This window comes from Stegostoma tigrinum, chromosome 14, assembly GCF_030684315.1.
Source record: "Stegostoma tigrinum isolate sSteTig4 chromosome 14, sSteTig4.hap1, whole genome shotgun sequence".
Taxonomy (NCBI): Eukaryota; Metazoa; Chordata; class Chondrichthyes; order Orectolobiformes; family Stegostomatidae; genus Stegostoma; species Stegostoma tigrinum.
This window is the reverse complement of record NC_081367.1, coordinates 19,625,987-19,638,445: the sequence shown is the minus strand read 5'-3', so window position 1 is coordinate 19,638,445 and position 12,459 is coordinate 19,625,987. Positions and strand designations below refer to the sequence as shown.

The window sequence follows — 12,459 nt, the reverse complement described above, 5'->3', positions numbered from 1 at the left end:
TTCCTCTCTTTAATTGCCTGATCAGTGATTGGGGTTATTTTCTGAGCTACATCTCTCAGACTGTAATACTTTGCCTCAGAATTATTTGATTTTGTGCACCTAAATAACAAGAGTTCACTGTACAGATCTAGTACCAAGTCTGTTTTCCATGCATATTCTTGCTTTCCACGACAATACTGGGATTTATTTTATCCTTTGGTTCAAGTGCAGCCTACAGATGGTTAGATGTATTCTTCTGATGAACCTGCAATGGGAATGCTGTTGAGATTTGGTATCTCCTGTTTGATTCTATGTATAATTCAGTAGAAGATTCGTTGAGACATTGAACCGGGAACAGACTGAATGCTGTATTGGCCACGTTGATGATTCTATGCAGTGCATTCTGTGATCAGAGATTGGAACAAAATATCAAGTGAAAGTGAATATATTTAATTTTTAACATATTAAACTGATTTACGAAGGTTACTGTTGAAGTTATGGAAAAGCATGCCACCCTCAGAAGGTTCAGATCTGAGTTTCAGATGGGGGCACAAAAGGCAGACTGTTCATTGACTCAAAGCTGGAAAGTAGATTTAAGCAACAGAAATTTAAGGGATAAACCTGACAAACAGGAAACTGAGGGAAAGCTGTGAACAGTTTGGAATATTTGTTGGTGCTGTTTTTCCGCAGAAGTAAATGTTTTTATGGAAATTACAAAGTAGGAATTACTTCGAAACGACACAGCTTGTGTTCTGCTTTTCTAGGTTGATTTTAGAAGATTAAAAAAAAGTGAAAACTTTGAACTTGTAGTTTTTGTACTAAAGTTATTTTGGCTGCATAGTTGATAAAGTGCACTCCAAAAGTAGTTGTAGGCCTATGGCAAAGCCTATTCTAAACTTCAAGCCTCAAAATATGATTGTTAGTAATAGCAGCCTAAAGTTTGACTGAGTAAGCATCCATATCACTGTTTGGTTTCTATCCAAGCAAGCCTTTTGATTATACAGCTCCATGTCTCATATAAAGTCAAACTGCTGCAGTTTTCAGGCTATGAAATTAAGCACATTGCAGTGTGAAGCTGAACAGTAATACAGTTAGTACCACTTATTGTTTACACAATGCAGGCATTAAATTTCTCCCAATTTCAAAGGAAAAAAATTTCAATATGACCTGGTATCTGTTTCAACTTTTTCCTTTTTGATTTTCAAGTTTTTCTCCCTATTAGTTGTGTACTTGAAAATGGAAACACTATTGGGACGGTCCAGAAAAAGCAGGGGAGTGGAATTGATTGAATAGCTCTTTCAAGCTGCCAGCATGTGTGTAAAGGGATATATGGCTTCCTGTGCTTGAGATTCTGTTATTCAGTATTCCTTCAGGTGAGTTTTGCTGTATATAACCAAAGCTTTAATTTTATATGTGCACAGTTGTACACAGTTGCATATGTAATTGTTATCAAACTAATGTATTTATGAGTATGAAATGACTACTGTCATGTCCTCTTGGTGTGAAAGGAAGAAGAACACTGTCAAAGCACATGGCTTACAATATAATCCATGAAGCAAATTTTATTAAATGTGAAAAAAGCAAGAAAAACAAATATTTTGACTCGATCAGCTTTTACATTCACAAAATAATAAAAGCCTAATCTCTCCTAAAACTGCCCTATCCTGTAAGTCTTTTATAAATCAACCAACAGTACAAAAGATTCAGTATCAACTACTATTTGGCATAGAACAGTTAATCCACTCCTGCTAGAGATGCTTCAGGGCATCCTGTCACTATGAGAGCCAATTAGTTGAGGTTCAAGCTTGTCACTTGTTAATCAAAAGGTGAAATACCAACTTTTTTAGTTTGTTGATTAAAAGGTGTGCTGTCTAGCCTTTGGCCACTGATTTGTCATTGTTGCATATCCAACATTCAGTACTGGAAGAGCTTTTAACTTAGTATTAGGGAGGCCACAGTCATGATTTTGGTATGTGCTATACATTCCATTCCCTGATGACCAACACCATATGTCTCCTTGACAGTCATCTGAAGCTGAAACAGGCCATTTCCTTGGTTTCCACCCCATTACCATGAGAGCCGCCTTGCACATCTTAATGTTATCCATTTTGGCTGCTACATCAGCATACTTGCTTAGCTATGTCAGTTACCTAATTATCTATAAGCTTGATTATTTGAATGTTCTCCTGACTGTACACTTTCTAGCCTAGATAACCTTGAATTCATCCACTATCTGCCTTCCCTCACTGTAAGTCCTGTTCACTCAACAGTGACCTACAATGGTTCCAGGTTCAGAGATAGCTCGGGGGTGCTTTGAAATCCCTAAATAGCTTTTGCTTCTCCCCATCTCTAACTTCATTCAGTTCTGCAACCGCTTGAGGGTTCTGCAGTCTTCCAACTCTGGTTCCTTAAGCCTTTCTTTGGCTACAAAGATTCTACATTTGAATTCACTCCTTGAAACTTTTTGCTTCTATACCATGCTTTTCTAATTTAAAATCTACCTGTTTGTTCAAACCTTTGCTCTTTGGCTTTGATAATTCCTGACGTGGCTTAGTGTGAAACTATTCTGTAATATTTCTATGTAGCATTATAGATCAAATGTACTTTGGCAGAAAAGATAGAAAAGCACAATATTTTAAATGGGGGAAAGTTTACAGAAGGTTGCAGCACAGACGGTCCTCATGCGTGAACCACAAAGAAAAGTAGCAACCAAATTCAGTGATAACAGGGAAGACAAAAGGAATATTGGCCATTTATGTCAAAGAAGCAATATGTAAAAACACAAAGGTCTTGCTAAAATTACACGAAGTATCCCAGCTGTGATCTGACTAAATCTGTGAACAATTTTGTTCCTCTCATCCCAGAAAAGAGATATTGATATTGGAAACCGTCTGGAGAACATTTGATGAGGTGATCCCATGTGGAGGGATTTTCTTATGAGGAGGAGTTGAGTAGATTAGATTGATCATCTTGAAGCATGTAAGATTCTTAGGGGCTTAACACAGTAGATGCGGAAAGATTGTTACCCTTTGAGGGAGAATCTAGAACTAGAGGATGTAATCTCATTAAGGGATCAATAAGACAGAATTTAGGAAAAATTTCTTTTATTGAGGGTAGTGAACCTGAGTTATTTTCTACCTCGTGCCTATAGTGACTGGGTCATTAAGAATATGCAGAGCTGAAATAGTCAGATTTTGATCAGTAAGTTAATCAAGGGTTATGAGAAAAAGGCAAGAAAGCGGAGTTGGAGGTTATTAGAACAGCCATGAATGTTAGAGCAAACCCAGTGGCTGAATGGCATACTTCTCTGCCTGTGTCTAGTAGTCTTACAACTTGCTCTCCCACTTTCACTATGTATCTCTGTCCAGTTGTATAACTTGGGATAACTCTGTGCTTATCTGAACTTCAGTTTTGAGTGTTGTGAATCTAGTGACTGAAATTGATGATTCTTCTTGGCAATGATAATGGATGTCTGTTGTGAAATGTTAAATTTGTGTTCAAGAATAAGGCACTTAAAAGAATGGTAATTCTGTCTGCATATAGGAAAATATAATTGTAGATATTATAGTTCATATCTTTGTAAAATTATTTTTCAAGCATTTTACCTTTTTTAAGCATATGCTTTGTGATTTACTCAGTTGTCTATTGCTGCTCTTTCAGGCCATTTTGTTAGTGTGGAATGTGTTGGAATTAGGTTAATCTTGAGCTGCAAAGTGTTGGGTGTGTATTTGCTGTCCATTTGCTAAATGATGTGCTTTTCCTGTGGCTGTTATCAGTTGGAGTTAGAGAGCTCTGGCTGTGAACTGCTCCATAGATAACTAACAGCAGAATAACTCAGGCATATTCCTATATCCAATAACTATATTGCTGGATTTGTTCAGACACGTAAGTATGTTCACAATGTATGTCTGTAAATCAAATACTTCGAAAGAAAAATTAGGGAGGCGATGTCTGCTCAACCAACACCAAATTTTGGATTGCTATATTATGTATATATATTCAGTGAAAGCAGTTTGTAAGAAGAATGTCTTGTATTATAAGTGGATACTAATGCAAGTCTAGATATGTGCTTGCAACAATTTGAATGTATTTGGTGTCTTTTAACACAACCAGTGTTGTAGTCAGACAAAAAAATCAATTATGGAGTGAAAGGAGGAAATATTACGAGGGATGACTAAAAACTTGGTCACAGAAATGCGTTTTAAGTATGGTTTTAAATGAGAAGAGGCAAATACTTGAATAACAGAAGTTGGGAGACTAGGTAGCCGCAATGATGCAGATGTGCTGATGTTGGACAAGGTCAAAAATCACAAGACACCAGGTTGTAGTCCAATGGGTGTATTTGAAGACACAGGCTTTCAGAGTCTTGCTCCTTCAGGTCTCTTCAAAAAAACCTGTTGGACTATAACCTAGTGTGTTGTGATTTTTGACCTAGGTAGCTACAGGCAGAGCTGTCAGTTAGAAGATGGTGGCTCAGTGATATTATTGCTGGACTGTAAGTCCAGAGATCCAAATAATGTTTGGGGATCCTGGGTTCGAAATTCCACCATGGCAATTTTTTTAAAACACAAAATTTGGAATTAAGTGTCTAATGATAACCAATCTGTTGATTGTTGGAAAAACCCATCCGGTTCATGAATGTCATTTAGGGGAGGAAACTGCCTTGCTTAGTCTGGCCTATGTGAGACTCCAGACCCACAGCAATGTGATTGACTTTTAACTGCCCTCTGGGAAATTAGGGTGGGCAATAAATGCAGCCCAGCCATTACTTCCTCATCCGGTGAATGAATAAAGGAAAAGGAATGAGGTACCTGAGAGATAATGGGAACTGCGGATGCTGGAGAATCCAAGGTAATAAGGTGTGGAGCTGGATGAACACAGCAGGCCAATTTGTGCTCCTGAGATGCTGCTTGGCCTGCTGTGTTCATCCAGCTTCACACTTTATTATCGAGGTACCCTAGAGGTTTGTTTTTTTAGGATGGATTAAACCACAAAGGAGTTGAGACATGGTGATGAGAGCTTTGTTTTGGAGGCATTGGAGGATGGAAACTGACATCTTTTACCCTGACCCTAATGATCTTTAACTGTGGGAACTTTGGATGAGCAGAAGTTTACTGAAAATGGCAAATTGGTAGGAAATCACTGGGATAGTTGCATTTGAAGTTGACAAAGGCATGTATGAAGTTCTCATCAGGAGTATGTGAGTGCTATTGTGGAGATAGAAATAGATTATCTTTTTAATGGAAAGGATGTAGGATTAAAAGCTAAGCTCTAGATCAGGGAAGGTGCAGATGTTGCCGACACTAGTTAGAAACAGTGGCCAAGGGAAGGCATATGGAAAGAATCTGAGTGTGCAGTATACATTTTGTACTAGAGCCGAAAGCAACAGTTATGGTCTGCATAAGGTTTTCTTAGAGTGGTATGATGCACCCAGGACCTGATATCAGATGAGTTTGCTGACAGTACAGACAACACATTGTTGTTGATTTCCAAGTGTGGCTTGGTTCCACTTTTGTCTATCTAACAGCCAACAACACGCTAGTGGAGCGGTAGAGCTGGGTATCAAATATGCATAACTTGCAGTTGTATTTGGCTGATACCACCAACATCCTCCTGTAGATTAGGTGCATAGGACAGATACTTAGGACTTCAGACCTAATGATTTAACGTGGTAAAAGTACTGTTGCTGGAGGTGCAGTGGCCATAGATAGACAAAAATAGAACCAAGCCACACTTAGAAGTCAGCAATTTGTTTAGGATGTGAAATAATTTGCAAGGTAGAATGGTCAATATATTTTCAAGGAGATGTTTTCAAAGTATGGAAAGACAGCTCTTAAGAAGAAGTAACCATTAATAATGTCAGCTAATGTGGGGACTGAGAGGAGAAAGTGGACAAGAGTTAGTGGTATTGTTGGAGAAACCCAGGTTTCGAACTTTTTGTTTCAGAAACCTTTCCTCTCTTTCATGTCCTCCCTGGAGTCCAGAAGTTGCAAAATCTCAGAATTACAAAACATTGCGGAACTGGTATATGATCTTGGGCCTACTGCAGTGCTTTAGCTGGCTGAGTGCAAGCTGAAAAACAGCATCTGATCTTCCTGTTGGTGACCATGCGTCCTTCAGACTCTATATAGAGTTCAATAATTTTATAACTTGAATATCATCTGTGTCTTATACCCACCCCAACACCCCAGGCCCTGTCATCTTGTGGGCTGCTTTCAGCACTGCCAACCAATTTTGAGTATGTTCTGATCCCTGTTAGCAGCTTTTCCTTCTTCCTGGCTTCCATTATTCATCCATTTATCTGGCCAAACCTTCTTCCGGGTTCCATCTCTGCATATTGCTTACTCCTTGACCCTATTCCTATCGTTACAGTCTTCAGCATCTATACCACTTTTTCCTAGCTACTGAAAGAAAGGTTATTGAACTCAATATGTTTCTTCCCACAGATACTGCCAGACCTATTGAACTTCATCAATTGATGTCACACTTCCTGCAGTTGCAGGCAAAAGTATCTGATTGAGATTTTCAGCATCTTCAGTCCTTTGTTTTACTTCTTTTGGATTTTTATATATCTGATGGGTTGAGATAGAAGAAAGAAATGCTATGGCCTAAGCTTAAGGTGACTGGGTTGGTATCCTCAGGGATAGAAATCTACTCATTAAAGTTCACATCAATCGTTATTTTTCATCCCTTGAAAGGGAGGATTATGTTGCGTCTGAATAATTTTCACATCCTTGAGACTGAGATTGCATGGGACTTGGGACAAGTTCGAGTTGTTTTGTGTTGGAGACCTGAGCCTTAAGGAAGGTTTTGATTGTCCTTGTTTTTCAAGGACTGCAATTTCCCCTACACAGTGGTCGAAAACATCCTCAACAGCATCTTTCGCGTTTTCCGCACCTCAGAATTCACACCCCCTCCCTGCAATAACAACAAAGACAGAATTCCCCTTGTCCTCACGTATCACCCCAGCAATGTCCAGATTCAACACATTATTCTCCGCCACTTCTGCCACCTGCAATCTGACCTCACTACCAAGGATATATTTCCCTCCCCACCCTTATCTGCCTTCCGGAGGGACTGCTCTCTCAGTGACTCCTTTATCAGCTCCACACTCCCCACATGCCCACCACGCTCGGTACTTTTGCCTGCAACTGCAGGAAGTGTGACATCTGTCCCTACACCTCCCTCCTCACCTCCATCCCAGGCCCCAAGAAAACCATCCACATTAAACAGATGTTCACCTGCACATTTGCTAATCTGGTACATTGTATCAGCTGTTACCAATGTAGCCTCCTCTACACTGGGGAAACCAAGCAGAGGCTTGGAGACTGCTTTGAGGAACACCTATGATCGGTTCATGACAAACAACAACACCTCCAGTTGCGAGCCACTTAAGCTCCACCTCCCCCCTCCCACTCCTTGGACGACATGTCCACCCTGGGCCACCTCTGTGTCACAGCGATGTCACCTGAAGGCTAGACGAACAGCTGCTCATATTCTGCTTGGGAGCCCTGCAGCCCAATGGTCTCAATGTGGACTTCACAAGCTTCAAAATCTCTCCACCCCTGACCTGATTTCCCCTCCCACCCCTGCTCCTGCACCTGTCCATCTTTCCTCCCACCTACCTGTACTGGCTCCATCTCTGCCCCCTTGACCTGCCTGTCATCTTTTCACCTATCTGCTCCTTTATCCACCTTCTATCATTGCCTCTCCCCCTCTCTTTATTTCAAAGCCCCCTTCCCCTCCCCCATTTCTAAAGAAGGGTCCAGACCCAAAACGTCAGCTTTCCTGCTCCTCTGATACTGCCTGGCAGCTGTGTTCATCCAGCTGTACACCTTGTTGTCTCAGACTCCAGCATTGGCAGTTCCTACGATCTCCTTATGATTGTTCAAACTTATTTCATTTGGATCAATTCATAAACTGCTTTTTAAAAGTTTATTTTGCATGCTGTATATTTCATCCTTAACGGTTCCCGTATATTGCAGTATTTTGAAATTCTCCAGGGTTCCTGAGACAGCATTTTTCAAACCCATGACGACTACCTTCCAAAAGGACAAGAACAATAAATTCGTGGGAAGACTGACCCTTTCAAAGTCCCCTCTAAGCTACTGACTATCCTGATTTAGAAATGAATGGTCGTTCCTTTGGTGTTGCTGAGTCAAAATCCTGGAACACCCTAACAGCACGGTGGGTGCACTAAATGGACTGCAGTGGTTCAAGAGGCAGCTTAGTGCCACATTCTTGGGCGATGAGGGATGGGTAAAAATGCTGATGCAGCCAGCACCATCCACACCCCTTGAGTGAACCAATCTCCTGTACAAATTTTGTCTTCTATGTTCTGTGTTTAATATCTGAGGATGTTGAGCTTTTTGTAGGAAATCCATTAAATTTCAAAGCGGCTTTAAAATTTTGGGTGGTCAGTGAGGATGAAAGCACAGGGAAATGTCTCCGCTTGCTGTCATTGCGAATGATTCGGAACAGTCTGACAGAGAACACAGCGTATAAGGAAATACTTGGATAAACTGAATTCCAGCAGTTAGTTGCTACGCATAATATTATATTTGTCTTGGACTATTCTAAATCAATCTCCTTCTATTTAATGAACCTGATAGTCCCTTTGCAGAGGACTTGTTATAACTTGCCTGATTTGTTTTTAATTTGTTTAAGAACTACTGCGATCTTGAGGTCTAAGCGTGTCAACAATGCTGTTGGGAAGGGAGTTTGCAGAATTTTGACCCAGTAACAGTGAAGGAATGGTGGTTATGTTTCTAAGTCTGAGCAGTCTGTGGCTTGGAGATTTTACAGGTGGGTGGTGTTTCCATGCATCTGCTGCTCTGCTGTTTTGGTGCAAGAGGTCACAGGTTAAGGTGCTGTTGAAGGAGCCTTATAGCAATGTTTCTTATAGAAGGTACGCACTGCTGATACTGTGTAGTCGTGGAGAAGGGAGTGCATGTCTCCACCTCTTGAACTATCCTGACCACATGGCACTATAAATTGCATTTAATGCGTAAACCTGTGTTTATGATTTTAAGTATTTGACTTCTGCAGTACTCCTTAAATGGAGACTAAGGAGATTGCTAGCTCCCACAGTCTGCTGAGAAGCCTCAGTATTCTCCATTGTGGGGAAGATCATCACCTCAATCCCCACTAGGCTCTGCCTTCCAGTCTCTGAGGAAATGCTTCACGAAAGCAAGTGCAGCTTCTAATCAAACTGTGGAACTATGAATGTTATTTTTGCTGCTCAGCAGCTTCCACTACGTGATCTTCATCAATCTGACCAAGGTATTTCACTCCAACAGGTAGTGCTGTGTCCAGTAAAATCCATCATCGTCCCCCGTTTCCTCTGTGACTGTGTCAGCAACAGTCCTCACTGATGACAGTATGACAATCCTTTGAGTTTCAAGATGGGATAAGCAGGGATGCATCATCAACGCACCATTATTCTTGTCAAGGACAAGCTTCCCAGCAATGTGGACATTGTCTACAGGATGTTCCTTATCTCTGCTCTCTCAAAAAAGAACTTAATGCCTTCATGGAAGCATATTGAAGAATTGGTCTTGGCCTCGACCTTGACTCAAATCCCTTACCAACCCGACCCCGGTCAGGTTCCAGTTCACCCCATCATTAAAGTTGACTAAATGTGGAAAATTCCCTTACCTGGGAAGCTACCTCTCAAAGATTCAGTGTTCATCCAATCTGCATGCTCTGCCTTCGGACACCTAGAGATGAGATTCTTCGACTGTGTCATTTGTGCTGATATCAAGATCCTTGCACATCCTTCCGATTCTTCACATGGCTTCAAAACCTAGACTACATGCAGGTATCCTGTCAAGACCCTTGAAGTACGATCAGTACTAATTGAGATGGATTCTGTCGTTGCCTCGGACACTGGTCGTACTAGGTGACCTTGAAGCAGCTAATAGTGCCAGTGTTGAGGCTGTGATCATCTAAAACCAGCTGTGCTAGACTGACCATGTGGTTAATGCATAAAAACATCCTATTCAGAAGAAACTGAATTGAAGTAGACTCCTCTGTGAAGAGACACAAGGGCAGCACGGTGGCACAGCAGTTAGCTTGCTTCCTCTAAGTACTTGCGACCCAGGTTTGATTCCACCCTTGGGTGACTGGAATTTGCATGTTATCCCTATGTCTGCGTGGGTTTCCCCCGACCACTCTTTCCTCCCACTGCCCAAAGATGTGCAGGTTAGGTTGCTAGGCCATGCAAAATTATGCAGTAGAGTTTGGGAATAAGCAGGCTATGTGGATTTGCCGTGGGAGTTAGAGGGATAGGGTGGACATTTGGGATGCTCTTCAGAGAGTTGGTGCAGTCTTGATATGCTGAATGGCTTATTTCCGCACTCTGGGGCTTCTATGATTCTTTGAAAGCACTAGTAGCAAGAGGAAATATGGAAAGGAACTGGAGAAACAAATGCCATGACCTTAAGGTAAAGGGCCACTTCCACCTGCCAGAAATGCCGAAATGTAGGTCTAAGATTGGGGTCATCGGCTGCACAAGGACCCACCTACCCAATGAGTATGATTGTCCGCCTAGGAAATGCTGTGTCACCCATGACCAGTTAAGTCATTAAGTTCCATTCTTTTCGGTTCTTGATTACTTCTGCCAAGGATCAATAATTTTGGTTCAACCAGCATTGATAGACTTGTACTTGAGTCAATTTTTAAAAAATGTTTTCATCAGAATAACCAAGCATTTGGGTCAGTCTGTTGATAAATACATGCTTGAAATTTTGTAATGCCGCTGAGTGCTGGAAAGCCAGTAAAACATGTATTTGTTACAATATAGTGGGAATATTCCTGCCAGGGAAGATTTTTTAAAATGGAGTTTGTGATGAAGTATTAGGACAAATGCTTCTGACTGTTTGTTAGTTGTTGCCTTCCATGCATACATTGTGATACCAAACATTGACCATATTTTCCAAAGATATATACCAAGATTGTAGATAACAAGTTGTAGAGCTGGATGAACGCAGCAGGCCAAACAGCATCAGAGGAGCAGGAAAGCTGATGTTTCGGGCCTAGACCCTTCTTCAGAAAATTTTCTGGAGAAAGTTCTAGGCCCAAAACATCAGCCTTCCTGCTCCTCTGATGTTGCTTGGCCTGCTGTCTTCATCCAGCTCTACACTATCTCTCAGATTCTCCAGCATCTGCAGTTCCTACTACCTCTGAACCAAGATTGTAGATATTTGTCTTGACATTCTGTTCTTCAGTCTATCAATTGTATCCACTACTTGTTGCTGGAAGACCACATAAAACTGCTGGTTTTACAAATTTTATATAAAAATGACACTGCCTCAACCACAAATCCACGGCATATGCCTTAATGTCGATAATTTCTCACATCTCAGGAGTCCGCGCTTGGTCGTGAGCGGACGTTGAGGATGAAATTCAACATCGACTCCAGAGTGCCTTTGTAGCCTTCGGACACCTGAGGAAGAGAGCATTCAAAGTCTGAGACCTCAAATCCATCGCCAAATTCATGGTCTAAAGGGTAGTTGCAGTCTCCAGTCTCCTGTGTGTGTAAGAAAAATGATCTATGTAAAGCAGACGCCGTAAATGCCTGGAGAGCTATTACCAATGCACCCCTTCACAAAATCCTGCAAATCCACCACCTGGATAGGCATGCCAACATGCTCATTCATTCAAGGTCAATATCCCCAGAGTCAAGGCACTGCTCACATGTGATCAGCTCTGACCAGTAGGCTACACTGTTCAAATGGTCTGACACAAGTAAACAAGCGCTCTACTCGAAGTACTGCAATGGTGAGTGATCACGAGGGCAGAAATGACGACACTGTAAGGATGCTGTTAAATACCCCTCTAAACAAATGCAACACCCCCCACTGAAACATGACAATTGCTTGTGTTTGAATGCACAAACTGGAGAAGAAACATCTGTGAATATGCCAACCACTTCACACATCACCATGTGGAGGCCTAACACACAAAATGGAAAGTGTGCTCGGAATCCAGAGCAGCCCACCTACCCACCCACCGCGTCAAACATCACCGCCCCTGTTGTAGCAAATATCCTTCAGGGAAGGAAAGTGCCATTCTTACCTACATATGACTCCAGACCCACAGCAACGTGGTTGACTCTCAACTGCCCTCTGGCAATTCGGGATGGACAATAAATGCTGCCTAGCCAGCGACACCTTCATCCTGTTAATGAATTAAAGAAAAGGAGCCTGTGACTTCAGGATTGAGCTGTTTCGCACCACAGCATTGATCCCATAGAGCATAGAAGCAAGTCATGCATGACACTGTGGAGCTGCCGAAGATGGTGATAAACTGGCTGGACGTTCATCTTATACAGACATCATATTGGCTTCTGTTTAATTTTCACACATACTAATTAAATCTAGAAACAAGTGAAATCCCATCTGCATTCTTGGCTTCCTCAAAGTTGTGTGGTGATTAACTGAAGTGCTATAAATCATTACGTTAATCTGTAGGGTTTCA

At 41.5% G+C, this 12,459-nt stretch overlaps 1 protein-coding gene across 8 annotated transcripts in view; it reads left to right on the top strand.

The window, feature by feature from the left end:
* cab39 (calcium binding protein 39) overlaps window positions 1-12,459 on the top strand; it is a 69,175-nt gene that overhangs the window by 14,226 nt on the left and 42,490 nt on the right. For 4 of the 8 annotated variants that reach the window (XM_048541599.2, XM_048541593.2, XM_048541597.2 and 1 more), the window contains one exon: window positions 1,202-1,352. The exons of 2 other annotated variants lie outside the window; for them this stretch is intronic. The gene's annotated coding sequence lies outside the window, so the exon portion shown is untranslated. Of the gene's footprint in view, window positions 1-1,185; window positions 1,353-12,459 lie in introns of all 8 variants that reach the window. 2 more of the 8 variants (XM_048541600.2, XM_048541594.2) reach the window with 1 other exon arrangement.